The 12,453-nt window shown below is 39.3% G+C and overlaps 1 long non-coding RNA gene across 3 annotated transcripts in view; it reads right to left on the reverse strand.

Annotated features, from left to right (window-relative positions):
- Positions 1-5,267: 5,267 nt before the first annotated feature.
- Positions 5,268-12,453, reverse strand: part of LOC125696555 (uncharacterized) — a 135,415-nt gene continuing 128,229 nt past the window's right edge. For all 3 annotated transcript variants that reach the window (XR_007378403.1, XR_007378402.1, XR_007378401.1), the window contains 2 exons: positions 8,597-8,704; positions 5,268-6,463 (listed from right to left, as the gene is read on the reverse strand). This is a non-coding gene — a long non-coding RNA (uncharacterized LOC125696555). The remainder of the gene's footprint in view (positions 6,464-8,596; positions 8,705-12,453) is intronic.

Genomic DNA, 12,453 nt, shown 5'->3' on the forward strand with positions numbered 1-12,453 from the left:
TGATATTTTTATTTCTGGAGTAAAAGACACACTTTTTAAGGAAGCAGCATGTTCCAATGGGACCAGTACCAGCACAGCAGCATGGATGAGGAGATTCAGTTTTTAAGTACTTCCCATAGAGACTCGTTACCTTTTATTTATCAGCTTTATCACTATATAAAAGGGGGAAGCTGGATACGAACCAGCAACGTGCCCTCGCAGCCCAGAAAGCCAAACATACCCTGGGCTGTATCCAAAGCAGTGTGGCCAGCAGGGTGAAGGAGGTGATCCTGCCCCTCTGCATCCAGACGCGGAATCCTCAGTACAGGAGAGACATGGACTTGAAGTGTGTCCAGAAGAGGGACACGAAAATGATCCAAGGGTTGGAATACCTCTTCTACAAGGACAGGCTGAGGACTGGGGCTGTTGAGCCTGGAGAAGGGCTGAGAGGTGACCTGATAGCAGCCTTTCAGTATCTAAAGGGAGGTAGTGGAAAGAAGGGAAGAGTCTTTAGCAGGGTCTGCAGTGACAGAAAAAGGGGAAATGGATTCAAGCTTGAAGAGGGTAGATTTAGGATAGATAAAGGGGAAAAAAAAATCTTCTACCGTGAGGGTGGTGAGGCACTGAAACAGGTTGCAGAGTGATGTGGTTGCTGCCCCATCCCTGGATACTTTTGAGGCGAGGCTGGATCAGGCCCTGGGCAACCTGACCTAGCTACGCATGTTCCTGTGCACTGCAGGGGCGGTGGACTAAACGACCTTTAAATCTTCCTTTCAACTCCAAGAATTCTATGATTCTATGATAAAAAGGGTGCATTAGCAGAAATCTCTCTGAACTAAACAAGTATGGAGTAGTCCTAAAAAATGTGAGATAAGGTACAAAAACACACAGGAAACAACGTTTCACTGAACAGCTAACCTGTTTTATTAAACTCACAATACTTTCATTGAGTCTTTAAGATCTGAATATGCCAGGGGTTGAACCCTGAGAGTCTCTACATGCTACACCAGCAACTTTAGACAGAAGCAGAAAAAAGGTCCTCAACAGCTATAGCTTTATAACTCAGTCACAAAATGCAACTGATGTGACAGAGGGGCAGCCGTGGTATTTCACTGCCTCTGCACCAGTAACAGAAATAACAGCTTGCAGCGGTAGCCAGAAACCACACCTGTCCAACAAGTAAGAAGCTGAGATAGTACAGAAAGTGCAGGTGGAAACCTCAATATTAAAGAGGATGCAAAGCTTCTCTGAATGTAACCCTCACCATAACATGAGTGGGGAACAAGTTAACAGAGCCCAGAGAAATAAAATGGCAGATGAATGGGATTTTTTCCTCAGTCTGATAAGGAAACTTATAAATAAGTGAGTTTCAATATTTGTTGCTCAGTTATAGAATTCTATACCTACACACAAACCGTTGTTAAAAATATTGAGCATTGTTTTCAGTAAGAACCACAGTAGAGTTTACTAAGAAAAAATATTTTGTTAGATTCAGATGTGTAATGGATTTGCTTTACAGTGAAATTAGCATACTATATTCTAACCTCTGCCTGCACCTCAGTAGAGTTTGCTGAGCAAATGCACAGATAAGAGGTTTTCATCCATCATCTTTCTGACACGCAAGCTAAAGTCACTTTTAATCTCCACTTAATAAATTGGATTAAGCATTCACTGAGTATGGTTTTATTGTGGCAGTTTACAAGAGCCCAGAGGACAAATTCTTCTGAATGGCAACCCATTTTTTCGCTCTTCTTGCTTGAGTGCCAGACCTAACACTTCATGCAATCACCTTTTGCTCTTCCACTGAGCAGTCTACACCACACAGGTATTCCCTGATGGGGCCTCATTGGCTTCCACTATTAGCAAAGCCCCTGATTTCTGGAAAATAGCTAAGGGTAGGTGATACAGAAAAGGAAAACTAGGTTAAATGCCCAATTAGAAAGTCTTTGATGAGCCAGCTCATCAGAGATAGAGAGAAGATTTGAACACATTTCCATGCTTATTCTCCATTGGGAAAATTTAAGTCATATGGATAATGCCATTGATGCTTCAACATTTTAAAGCTGTTCTGACAGTTCACTATTTTTAGCTGATATCTGTAATAAGTCCAAACTCGATATCATCACGTAATTTACTATTTATGAGAAAGAGACACCTTTGCCATCATGTCTTTACCTGTACAACCACCTACAACAAACACTGTCAAGACAGAATTGGTATTTTGAAAGCTATTAAAAAAAGTCACATTGTAAGCAGACATGAACCTCACAGCTCAGGCCCTGAAAGGCTCTCCTAATACACAGAAATGCTGAATACGAGTCCCCTGATCATTTATACATGATCACAAGAAGTAATCTGATTTTGTAAAGGGCTCGGGCAAGGTTCTGCATGCCTATCCCTTTTTTTTAAATAGGAAGGGTGATGATTCCTACTTAACTCAGTAAAACATTTTGAGATCAATAGATGAAAAGGTTGATACACGCACTTATATTACTGAGTACTTCGCAGCAGATAGCAACGTGTCTGAAAGCATGCCAAATGCCCCATTTCTTATTCTACAATTTAGAATGAGCCAGTGAATGCTGCAGGATCATGATTAAACTTTTAAATGTCACATCTACTAAGCAATAGTATCAGTCAGTCATTGAGACAGTGTTATATGAACTTAGTTCACATCAGTGAATGAATTATACAACTCTTTTCACACAATTTGCTTCAATAGGATATGCATATCTCACAGCTACAGTCAATCACTGTGTTGCTCATCTAAGGAGTGTGAAAAATAAACAGTCTTTATTCAGCTTCACTTCAGGAAAAAAAAAATACATAAATTTATACACCAAGCAGCACTGGGTATTATCTTTATACACATCAGCTCCTTGGGATTTCAGGTCTATAAGAATCAATAGCAACAATATCAGACTGAGTCCTGACCTGTCTCCTACAAACTCTATGCAAGGTCAAGAAATGATGAGCTGCTAATTATAAGGCAAAGGCAAAGACAAGTGATACAAACATTCGCTTTTATCTCCTAACTTTCTCTCATGGCGTTGTTTTTCTTTTTCCCTTCATTATAATCTGTTTACTTAACTGAAATACTTTCTGACCGCACAGTACCCGTACTTGCATTTCAGGCAAAACTATAGCATGTAGTTCAGAATATCATATCTGCAGCATTACAGCATTTGTAAATACCAAAAATAAATCAAAAGAGAAGTCAACTGGCTTGATGCGCTCAGTCACAGAAAAGAGCTTTTATCTGATCTCTGGCAGCAGCCACAAAAATCTGCCTCAGAACAGCAAAAAAGGCATTGTTGAACTGCCTACATTTACCCACACCACAATAAATGCTCATTCCCATGGCAGAGATGGGCATGTTTGCAGAGTCGCACTCACTGACAGCCATCTGTAGTTGAAGCCAAGTAAACTGAAAGCGTTCATATTCATATTGTCCTAAGTTGATTCAGCTGTGTGGTAACCCAGCTCAGCCTTTCTCTAGCCACCACTGCTCTTTTTTAGGCATCATGGGTCACATTCAATCCTTTCACCAGGAGAGATGTCTTTGCTCCAACTACAATAGCCCACTATCAGATAGTCTATTTCTTTTTACCTTGCTGAGGCAAAATAACCTACAGATAAATCAAATCCAGCAAAGCATGGTTCTCCTTATGGGAAGGCTGCAATTTAAATACCTGCTGATGCTTTAAAGAAATGAACTTTTAAACAGCAAAAAAAAAAAAAAAAAAAAAAGAGGCTCTTCAATGCTTAAAGCAACTTCTCTAAAGACGTAGGGAAAGCTCTAGTCAGTTGGATCATTGGATCAACGCACACTCCTTTCTGAACAACCTTCAAGGAAGAAAAATAAGTGTTTGTTTTGTCTCAAAACACAGCAAATTGTTTTCTTTCAAGTCCATTTGATGACAATAACAAAAACCTCTCTGGGCTTCCTCTGAGCACTTCTTTGGGTAAAATCCAGAAGCCAGTGTACTCAGAACTACTGAGCAGCAGAGAGGGAACGGAACAGATCTCTCTTGGTGTCTCCCAGAAGTCAAACTCAGGCTTTGATTTAAGACAGGTACATTTACATGCAAAGAACAATTCCAACTTCTATTCATAAGATTAGGAGCAAGGAAAGCCTTAGAAGTTCACATTAAAAAACCTTTCTGACCTCAGGTTGTCAGGTCGCTCAAACTCCGCTGGACTGCAAGGCTTTAATCTTACGACAGGGAGGCCACAAATGGAAGATGGTGCCAAAATCTGCTCTCAGTCACAGTAAGGCTCAAGTGCTTTCTCTGACATTTCATTGAAAAAGCAAAAATAAATTAAGCTGTGACCTTGAGACTTCTCCAGCCACATGCCATGCCCCCTACCTGCCCAGGGCTCCATGGAGCATCATCAGCCCTGCAGGAGCACAGTTCTCCGAGGATCCCCACCTTCCCTGCTCTCCCACTTTTCTCTAATTGTGCTTCTAAGGAAAAGAACCAGCAGCTAGCATATTTTTTATTCATGGTATAAATGTCTTTAAACTGCTGTAAAGATTTGCCTCTTCTTATATTTTTAAAGCATTGTATGAAGGGTTAAAATGAACAGACCTCACTGATAACTGGAGCTAAATGACTGAATTTCTGTGCTGCTTCTAAGTAGTAATTTTTGTCTGACTGACAAGGTCCTTGTCTCTTTGAGTAGCAGGGTCACAGAAGCCATCAGTCAATTACCCTTTCCCAGTCCAATGACTGCCTTTTCACCTCTCTGACTGAAAGGATTTAACAGTGTTATTCACACTTCCACAACTGTAAAGCTCTCCGTGATCTTTATGGATAAGAGATGTTCTTCAGATAAAAGCTGGAATCCTCCTGATGTTCTGCTTTTCTTTTGGTACATTTGCACAGCTCTATACTAGCACAGGTGGAATTAGTCAACAGCTGTCCATTCATTCTTGTTTCTTCCTCACCATCTTTTATTCCCCTCTCTGCAGCGGCCTCACAGGCTTGAGTAATGGAGAGAAGGGAAGAAAAACACTCAGCACTAAATGCATGCCTGGCTCCATTCTCTTTACTGGAATTACACCTGGGATGAATTTAGGCATAAACTCTTTTCATTAGTCCTACAGTAACTAGAAATGCTAAGCAACATTGTTCCAAAGACAGTCAATTTACAAGCCACAGCTCATCACGGTAGCACTGTGCATAGTTATCTTCCCACCATAAAGAGCGGAACTAGAAATGAAATAGATGCTTTAAGCCAGAGCCCTTAACAAGAGGGAGAAAGTAGTAAGTGCTGAGTTATAGTCAGGATATTGCAATGTAGCCTTTATTCCAATACTTGTTCTGTGCATTTCAGGAAGTTTTTCAAAGTTATACCCTTAAACTTGATCACCAGGCAAACTAATAAAACCCTCACTGTGGATTCCTGCATGCAATTACTCAATTACAGACTGCATATTCAGCAGTGGAGAGGAGTTCTGTGTTTAGCTGTGGCTGCAAACACATTGCTGTCTGATCCAAATTGCTCAGAGAAGCCTGACAGCCCTCCCAAGTGCCATAAACAGAAAATGCCCACTACTTCTTTGTTCTGAGAAGGTAACTCCTGCTTTGCATAATCACCTTCCTCTTTGTCACATGCACATTCTCTGGCACCACAGGTCTAACATGTAGCCAGTATTTTGAATAGTGCACTACATATGGTTACAATGATGTGGAATGGTCATCTCATTACCATAAAGGTCAAAAGCTGAGATCTGCAGAGTACAGCAAATACAGTGACTACTGGGCTCTCTGTTCCTGTTGTCTTTGAAAGTCAAGACTCTTTCCAGCTAACAGCAAGACTGAGAACTTAAATGCCTTTTATGGAATTAATTTCTTCAGTAATAATAAACTAAGTTAATCACAGCTGCACGTCTACTGCCATCAGTACAATTACTCCAATGCCGATCTTGACTGTGTTCACAGATTGGTGTGTTTGCATAAAAATGAGGAACCAGTTGATACTTTAGTCTTACTACACAGTTAATATGTTCAAACATCCAATTCAGACTGTTGGCAAGAGGGATAAGAAGAAATAAAGCCAGTCGTGAATGAAATACCCAAAATGCTAAGAAAACAGAAGATGCTATATGCACTCATTAAGACATCTTTTGGTCAGTTTTATCATGAAGCTGCATTTGAATTTATATCAGTCAACTTCTACTGTGGGTTGGTTTTTTTTTTTTTTTTTTTTTTTAAACAAGTGCATGAAAAGAGACTGGTAAAATTCATACTAATATGTTATCCACTCTCTTGAAGTTCTGCCTGAACTTCAAAAAGCAGTCTAGCCACAAAACACACCATGGACTCAGTCCTCATCCAGGGCAAAGCGCCAGGCAAACACAAACTAGAACTTTTCAATTTCCTATCTTTTCACCACTTGTGCAGGACATTCTCACTCCAGTTACATGGAAAGGAGCACCCAGCTTCTCAGAGACCTCCCAGTTCACATGATTCAGTGTCTGGAATACAAAACAGGATTCAAATCCTAGTTAAGAAGTTTGGTAGTTGATGTAACAAAGCCACCCAATGACTCATACCCAAATTCCCTGAAAACTGCAATCCAAATCTCCCTGCTGAGCTGGGTAGCTCTGGTACATCGTGAACATGGCAGACAGCCATCGATCCCTTTTGTCACAAGTAGGCAAAAAAGCATCCATAAACTGCTGAATGCCATATTGCTCATCTCTTCCTTAAATCTCTCAAGAGTGCAAAAGTTCACTGGAATGATTCAAAAGTAGAAGTTGAAAAGGGTCGTACAAAAAAAAAAACCCCACCCAGTATCACACTTCTGATTCCTTTAGAGAATCACAATGCATAATGGGATTTCTGCTGTCTTCCAAGCCTAACAGCAGAGATTGGATTTATGCAAATTATAAGGTCAAAATAATTAGAGATAGGCCATAGGTATAAATCAAACAACCAAAGCTGACTTGTCTAAAATTCTGCATGCTAAACAATCAAGGTGCTTAGAGTCAAAACATTCATTGGTGGTTGTCTCTATGCAGTGAAATTTAAGGAAGGATTTGCTAAATTACATGGCAGCTGAAAGCTGTGCATTTTAGAGCTCTCACATGAGAAGATGAAGTCCTTCTCTTATCTGTATTTCTGCAGCACAATTAAAGTCTTTTTTCAGACACCTCATTAAATAGAAATGCTATTTTGTGGATGGCTGTAGTGAAAATTCATTTGCAGTGGAACATAGTTGATATTAAGGAGTGAAAGTTCAGATCTAATTTTCAATGGTTGTGCATCTGTAAGCCAGTAACTTGCTTACAGTTGGGTGTCCAGTTTTTTCAGATTGATTGATCAATGCCTTATGAATAACTAGAGATAGTGTAAGAAGAGGCAAATTTCAACTATACCATTTGTATTACCTGAAATTATGTGCATAATGGTCAACATGCAGTAATTAATATCACTTTTCATTAGTTTAAGAGTAGACATTCAATGTAAAATTAGATTTCATGCAGCAGAAAACAAATCCATGCATGTTTTATGACAAAACTAATCACATCGACTTTTGCTAGCTAATACAAATACACAAATGGATGAATGCATCTTTTAGCAGTCTGAAGTTTTTCTCCCTGCACTTACAAGGTGAAGAGAGGAGGGAAAATAGAGCCCAAGTTTAGTTTATGATTTTTTTTCTCCCACATTATGTTTCTAATATCAGTGACAGATAATGGCCTGCATTTCCTAGCTGAGAAAGAGTGCCTCTCTCAAAACAGTAAGAAGTGGCACTCATGGGATTTGCTCTCTTACTACTCACAGTATGACAGAATAATTTTACTCATACCTGATCCATTTTGTTTCTTCAATTCTATTTCCCCCCCCCATTCATCTCTGCTCTCTCCTTCTACTTAAGTCATTTACTTGGCTTCACAGTTCATTAAAACATTTCCTTCTTCAAAACCCCTTTACAATAACACATTACACATGTTAATTAATACTTGTAAGAAATGATTTTAAGGCACTTGCTGTCTTAGAGTTTTCAGGTGACCTCCAGTTTCCACTCTCATTTACACACTATACACACAGTGCAAGTTAGGAAAATCACAGGATTCTTTGAACACCCTGCATGGGTGAAGGAGTGGCTGTGCTGGAGCAATGTGAAGGTGATTTGTGGTGCTCATCTACTCAAAAATATTCTTTATCTTGATTTTCCTGTCATATAGGAATTTGCTTAGAATTGGACAAACAGTGCATAATGAATTATTTACTTGATTTACACAATCTGAATTATTTGTGAACAATGCACGATTTTCTTATTAGTTAGTTTAAATCATTTGATACATAACCTCATGGATGTGTCCGTGTGCATAAGTGAAGTTTTGTAAATATCAGCTTTCTGTTTGCAATAAACAACCCTGAGCAAATCTGAGGATTACTGGAGCATTATTTTATAATTAGAGCTCTTATATTAAGTGCTTACATTAAGCGCAGTTCCACTTAACATGAAAATATTTTAAAAATATACAAATTAACACCATTCAGAAATTCTTAATTGATATGTGGTATAAAAAAATTGGATATTGAATTTAGATATATAAATATTGTATAACTTAATCATAGCCTGAAATATATATACATACATTATTGAAGAAGTAGAGGCACTGTGTTTAGAAGATCCATTTTTCATTTTTCCAGCTCAAGGAAGGCAGTCGAGAAGAAATTTCATAAGAGACTTGAGAGATGCCATCCTAAAATATTAAAGGTACTTAATTTACTGCAGCAACATCCTTAGCATCACTATAACAAAAGCTTTGTCTGTTCTTCCATTCTTTACCCAAACTTCAAAAAAAATTTTATGTATAACACTCATAAAAACCATAACCCACCTTAAAGTTCAGCTTGAAAACAAAATCAAAGAGAGGGAAAAGTTGCTTAGGTAATTTTTTTTGGACTGTTTACATACCAAAAGACAGAAAATATTCACAGGTGTACAGAGAGCTTGCATCTCCCACCTGGAAAGAGAGGCCACTTTTGTCTTCTAGCTTCTTTCAGTCAGCATTTGCTCACTGATCTCTAACTCCTAAGCTTTAAAACTTGCACTCAGAAGGCATGAATCAGATCCCTCTGAAGCACGTATGCTTTGAAAATAATATTAATAAGCAGAGATACAAGTCCTGAAGACAGGACCAAATCCTCTGCAACACCTTATCTGAACAAAGTTCACCCTGCTTGGGGAAGCAGACTGGGCCAGGGGACCCTCACAGGCCCCTTCCAAAGCACCTTTTCCTAAGAAGCTACAAGTTCATTCTGAGGGAAGAACTCTGGTTCACAAAGGGCTAAAATTTGGATTCCAAACTTGAGCTGCTATTTTTTTATTTTGAAGGTTGTTCCTTTAAATGGAGACAGTATCTATGTGATGAGGGAGTTAACTGCCATACGTCTTCTCCGAAAGTGCAATTTTGGTGGCATCATTTCTGGTGCTCACATAATAAAGTGTTGCTTGGTTATTCTTTTTATTTTACTCACCCAGGCTTTTGACTACCAGTTTACACAAGAACTAAAAGCTTTGAGTAGTTTGACTGAAAGAATTAATAACTGTTATTTCCAGAATGGAGACATTTTGAGTAAAAACTTATAAAATGCATTGCTTTTCTGAGGCACCTAAAATCCTAGATTCTAAATGTCTTTGCTGACATTTATTTTTCTCTTCAAATACTTCTGTAGGAAGGGTCAGAACTGAGGTTAGGAGAGACTCAAAACATTCCACTGAAAGACTCCATGACATTTCCAACCTTCTATTCTTCTGCTCCAGCCACTAGAATCATCCCCACACTCAGTTCAGCACTTGCACAGCTATGATAAACCTTTGGAACTCTTCTAGTCCATCAAGTTAATGACATGCACTTTAGACAATCCTTTTAACTAAGCCATCCCTACTATCAAGGAGCAGTTAGCCTGCAGATTCAAGGATTCAGCAGCTTTATGAGGTCCCTAAATGTATATTTACACGATATATGGTAATAGACTCATCATACACCTATCCTGTGCATGGGGAAACCAGCACTCCTAAGGCTCCATGCGATGCCATGGTGCTCAGCAGCACTAGTGGCAGATGAGACATCTCTGCCATTAAGCCAACCATGATGCTAGGTCTGGGCCAATAAATCAAATCACTCCTAATGTTGTTCTACATTAGCATTGCATCTGAGCCAGCTCTGCTTCCCAGGCAGATTAGACTAGATCATTCCTAATGTCATTCTGTATTACCTCTGGTAGCCCACAGCTTTGCTGGAGAACTGTCAAGGTATAGATAAGATCCAAGCAAACATACTAATAGATAAGATAAGGTGAAACAGTGGCACAGGAATCCCTGCAGTGCTTTTGTATCAAGAGGAAGTTCTCTGGTAAAGGAATTATGCTTTCCATGATTGTTTATTTAATCTTCGGCAGTTTCTTGCTGAGATGAGAAACTGAGTTCCTCTAACTGCACAGCACACGTACAGCTGCAAGTAAAGGCTGGGTCCTTTGCCAGGCTGCTTCCTGGAGAACTGTCCTGTGCCTGTAGAATTCTCCTAGAGACGATTAACTGAGTCTAGAGATAATATGACAGAAAGGAGTACGTCTTCACTTCAGTTTCAATAAGGTCTTCTACTGGAAGAGCTCACAGTGTTTTCTTGCCATATGGCAATTCATTTGAAAATAGCCACACAGTTCTGCAATTATCAACTTAAAGGATTTCAGCTCACAGTTCCCTATTTTCTTCCTTCCTTGACCTACTACAGAGCATTTGCCTTCCTTGTAATGTCCTCAAACATTTTATACAATGTGAATTTCAGACACTTCAGCTTCAGTTGCACAGGAGTTCACGTTTTTATACATCCCTTGCTTCATTCTTATTTGAAAGCCATCTCAACAGTAAGTGCTCTAACGCTCTCTTTAAGACTTCTGAGGTACTCAAATCAGGACAGTACCTTCATGAAATGGTGGTGCGTAGTGTGAACGCTCCAGAGACAATATACTTATGTCAGCACACCTGTGAGGTTGTTAGTATCAGTCCTAAGTTACACAAGACCTTCTGGACACTAAGACATGTCCATGAAGCATCTTACAGTCAAAGAGAGTAGTAAAGGGCAAAAAAAAAAAAAAATAAAAAAAATAAAAGGCCATTCTTCATCTGCATAAATCATAATCTGAAGCAAAATGCAAATACTGCGCCTAAAATCATCAAGGCAAAGACTGAAGCCAAATCTGCATCCTGCATTTCCAGCCTTCTTTTCCAATCTTCCCAGGTCAAAAAAGGTAATTATGGAAATAAAAACAAAAAATAAGGATTCTGCTCTTGATATTGGGCAGCAGAACAAGTCAAAACAGCCATGTAAGGCAAAAGAAACCACGAAAACACGCAAAAGGGCTCTATTTACTTCTCAGAATCACAGACAATCTAATAAATGCATCCCTGCACACTAGCTTACAATTCCATCTGAATAGCTACACCCAACCTAATGATTCAAAGACTAATTAGTTCATTTACTTTACAGCTCATTTGCTGCAGTAATAATGAAACATTATCTAGATACATTCCTGCAGGGGCCAGGAAGAATACACTGCTAACAGAACTTCAAAAGAAAGGAAAAATGAAATTTCCATTATACCTTCTCATAAGCAGCAGATCAGCTTACATTCATTCCTACAAAGGAAGGCTCTGTATTCTAGCCCTGATCCAGCAAAATATCGAGCACGTCCTACAGACTAAGTGCAAGAGGGCTCAGCAGTTGCAGCACTTAAAGTATCCCCATTTTTACAGTTAAGCACAATCTGAATGATTTCATAACGGAGCACTGTATCGCTGTCTGTGAATGACACAGTATGAATGGTATCCATTAACATGCCTATTCAGGGAAGAAAGGAAAAAGAAGCTAATTGCATCGCAATTTATGCTGCTTCTTTCCTGTTGCTTCATTGGCATAACTCCCTATCATTTCTAGTTACCTGGAAAAGGGGGAAAACTTGAAACTTCAAGTTGTCTGAAATAACTGTCAGCTCCAGTCATAGCTCAATTCTGTAAGTGCTACACTATCGCAAGCAGACTCAATCTAAAATTCAGAAGATGCTGGATTATGCACATGTTAGTATTGCTTTTTAAACTAGGTAATCAGCTTTAATAGTCCTTTCTCTGTGACCACTTTATGTATCACTACATGATTTACCGTACTAAAGCAGAGGTTTGGCACTTAAAAACGGGTTCTGCTTCTGTATCTATCATTCCCCGATGACCACTTTCATTTCTCTTTGGATGAGGTACACTCGTTACATTTCCCAGATCTTCACTTCTCTGCTTCTAAATTGCCATTGTGGATCAGGCATGGAGTGCTGCCCATATTTTTTCCCCACATTTGGTTAGCCAAATGGCTCAACTAACACTCATGTTGGCGCAGCTGAAGAAGTGCTTTGAAGGGGGAATGAGGAGCTGGAGGGCAGAAGCCAGCAGCTCCTTAAA

This window comes from Lagopus muta, chromosome 8 (assembly GCF_023343835.1).
Source record: "Lagopus muta isolate bLagMut1 chromosome 8, bLagMut1 primary, whole genome shotgun sequence".
Taxonomy (NCBI): domain Eukaryota; kingdom Metazoa; phylum Chordata; class Aves; order Galliformes; family Phasianidae; genus Lagopus; species Lagopus muta.